Below are 3359 nucleotides of genomic sequence, written 5' to 3' on the forward strand. Positions count from 1 at the left end.
TGACAGTAGGTTGTCGTAAGACAAGGCTGCATGAAGTCTGAACTGGAGTTTTCTTGGATCCATCAAACAATGTGCTTTTGGAGAATGCAGGCATCGATCCCACTACCTCACGCATGCAAAGCATTTGAGCTAATTCCCCAGCCGTTTGGAATTTCCACAAGGAGCAACCAAGAGTGTCCAGTCTTGTCAGGCTATGCTGTTGGTGGACTTGTTAGTTTGCGCTCCAGCACTTGCAGAGGCTCGGTGCATCTCAACAATTGTGCTCTGTAGCCAGCGCTGACATTGTGACATCAGTGTAACATGAGAGTTGCTTGTCATTGTTACATGACAGTTTCTTGTCATTGTTTACATGACAGTAGGTTGTCGTAAGACAAGGCTGCATGAAGTCTGAACTGGAGTTTTCTTGGATCCATCAAACAATGTGCTTTTGGAGAATGCAGGCATCGATCCCACTACCTCACGCATGCAAAGCATTTGAGCTAATTCCCCAGCCGTTTGGAATTTCCGCATGAAGCAACCAAGAGGGTCCAGTCTTGTCAGGCTATGCTGTTGGTGGACTTGTTAGTTTACGCGCCAGCACTTGCAGAGGCTCGGTGCATCTCAACAATTGCAGCCAATAGCTAGTGGCTGGTTAGCTCAGTTGGTTAGAGTGTGGTGCTAATAACGCCAAGGTCATGGGTTCGATCCCCGTACTGGCTATGATGTACATTTTCAGTTTCAAAATTGTGAGTCACATGCATGTGAATTGTCAAGGGTGCCACAGAATTAGATTAAATGAATTGCCGAAATAGCTCAGTTGGGAGAGCGTTAGACTGAAGATCTAAAGGTCCCTGGTTCGATCCTGGGTTTTGGCATTTGTATTTGTTCTTTCTTTATGCTCTGGCTTCAAGGAAACTATCCACAGCTTTGTTTGTGGGCCTCAATGGTGTGTGCTACGCTGCTCCTCTGAAAGTAAGTAATGTCTTGCTTTTTCATCTGACATTTTGACATCAGTGTTACAGGAAAATTGCTTGTCATTGTTACATGACAGTAGGTTGTCGTAAGACAAGGCTGCATGAAGTGTGAACTGGAGCTTTCTTGGATCAACCAAGAGTGTCCAGTCTTGTCAGGCTATGCTGTTGGTGGACTTGTTAGTTTGCGCTCCAGCACTTGCAGAGGCTCGGTGCATCTCAACAATTGTGCTTTGTAGCCAGCGGCCGGTTACCTCAGTTGGTTAGAGTGTGTGATACGCTGCTCTCTGAAAGTAAGTAATGTCTTTCTTTTTCATCTGACATTGTGACATCAGTGTTACATGAGAAACAATTCCAAAAAAAAATACTGTCATACACAGTGTTAGGGGATAAAGAATATGTACATAAGGATATATGAATGAGTGATGGTACAGAGCAGCATAGGCAAGATACAGTAGATGATATCGAGTACAGTATATACATATGAGATAAGTATGTAAACCAAGTGGCATAGTTAAAGTGGCTAGTGATACATGTATTACATAAGGATGCAGTCGATGATATAGAGTACAGTATCAACGTATGCATATGAGATGAACAATGTAGGGTAAGTAACATTATATAAGGTAGCATTGTTTAAAGTGGCTAGTGATATATTTACATCATTTCCCATCAATTCCCATGATTAAAGTGGCTGGAGTAGAGTCAGTGTCATTGACAGTGTGTTGGCAGTAGCCACTCAATGTTAGTGGTGGCTGTTTAACAGTCTGATGGCCTTGAGATAGAAGCTGTTTTTCAGTCTCTCGGTCCCAGCTTTGATGCACCTGTACTGACCTCGCCTTCTGGATGGCAGCGGGGTGAACAGGCAGTGGCTCGGGTGGTTGATGTCCTTGATGATCTTTATGGCCTTCCTGTAGCATCGGGTGGTGTAGGTGTCCTGGAGGGCAGGTAGTTTGCCCCCGGTGATGCGTTGTGCAGACCTCACTACCCTCTGGAGAGCCTTACGGTTGAGGGCGGTGCAGTTGCCATACCAGGCGGTGATACAGCCCGCCAGGATGCTCTCGATTGTGCATCTGTAGAAGTTTGTGAGTGCTTTTGGTGACAAGCCGAATTTCTTCAGCCTCCTGAGGTTGAAGAGGCGCTGCTGCGCCTTCCTCACGATACTGTCTGTGTGAGTGGACCAATTCAGTTTGTCTGTGATGTGTATGCCGAGGAACTTAAAACTTGCTACCCTCTCCACTACTGTTCCATCGATGTGGATGGGGGTGTTCCCTCTGCTGTTTCCTGAAGTCCACAATCATCTCCTTAGTTTTGTTGACGTTGAGTGTGAGGTTATTTTCCTGACACCACACTCCGAGGGCCCTCACCTCCTCCCTGTAGGCCGTCTCGTCGTTGTTGGTAATCAAGCCTACCACTGTTGTGTCGTCCGCAAACTTGATGATTGAGTTGGAGGCGTGCATGGCCACGCAGTCGTGGGTGAACAGGGAGTACAGGAGAGGGCTCAGAACGCACCCTTGTGGGGCCCCAGTGTTGAGGATCAGCGGGGGAGGAGATGTTGTTGCCTACCCTCACCACCTGGGGGCGGCCCGTCAGGAAGTCCAGTACCCAGTTGCACAGGGCGGGGTCGAGACCCAGGGTCTCGAGCTTGATGACGAGCTTGGAGGGTACTATGGTGTTGAATGCCGAGCTGTAGTCGATGAACAGCATTCTCACATAGGTATTCCTCTTGTCCAGATGGGTTAGGGCAGTGTGCAGTGTGGTTGAGATTGCATCGTCTGTGGACCTATTTGGGCGGTAAGCAAATTGGAGTGGGTCAAGGGTGTCAGGTAGGGTGGAGGTGATATGGTCCTTGACTAGTCTCTCAAAGCACTTCATGATGACGGATGTGAGTGCTACGGGCGGTAGTCGTTTAGCTCAGTTACCTTAGCTTTCTTGGGAACAGGAACAATGGTGGCCCTCTTGAAGCATGTGGGAACAGCAGACTGGTATAGGGATTGATTGAATATGTCCGTAAACACACCGGCCAGCTGGTCTGCGCATGCTCTGAGGGCGCGGCTGGGGATGCCGTCTGGGCCTGCAGCCTTGCGAGGGTTAACACGTTTAAATGTCTTACTCACTTCGGCTGCAGTGAAGGAGAGACCGCATGTTTCCGTTGCAGGCCGTGTCAGTGGCACTGTATTGTCCTCAAAGCGGGCAAAAAGTTATTTAGTCTGCCTGGGAGCAAGACATCCTGGTCCGTGACTGGGCTGGGTTTCTTCCTGTAGTCCGTGATTGACTGTAGACCCTGCCACATACCTCTTGTGTCTGAGCCGTTGAATTGAGATTCTACTTTGTCTCTGTACTGGCGCTTAGCTTGTTTGATAGCCTTGCGGAGGGAATAGCTGCACTGTTTGTATTCAGCCATGTTAC

At 48.2% G+C, this 3359-nt stretch overlaps 2 non-coding genes across 2 annotated transcripts; both read left to right on the plus strand.

The window, feature by feature from the left end:
- The first annotated feature begins 625 nt into the window (after positions 1-625).
- Positions 626-699, plus strand: trnai-aau. The gene has a single exon. It is a non-coding gene; the product is annotated as a tRNA-Ile (tRNA).
- An 82-nt stretch (positions 700-781) lies between these two features.
- On the plus strand, positions 782-854 carry trnaf-gaa. The gene has a single exon. It is a non-coding gene; the product is annotated as a tRNA-Phe (tRNA).
- Positions 855-3359: the final 2505 nt, after the last annotated feature.

This window comes from Oncorhynchus tshawytscha, unplaced genomic scaffold (genome assembly GCF_018296145.1).
Source record: "Oncorhynchus tshawytscha isolate Ot180627B unplaced genomic scaffold, Otsh_v2.0 Un_contig_3277_pilon_pilon, whole genome shotgun sequence".
Classification (NCBI taxonomy): Eukaryota; Metazoa; Chordata; class Actinopteri; order Salmoniformes; family Salmonidae; genus Oncorhynchus; species Oncorhynchus tshawytscha.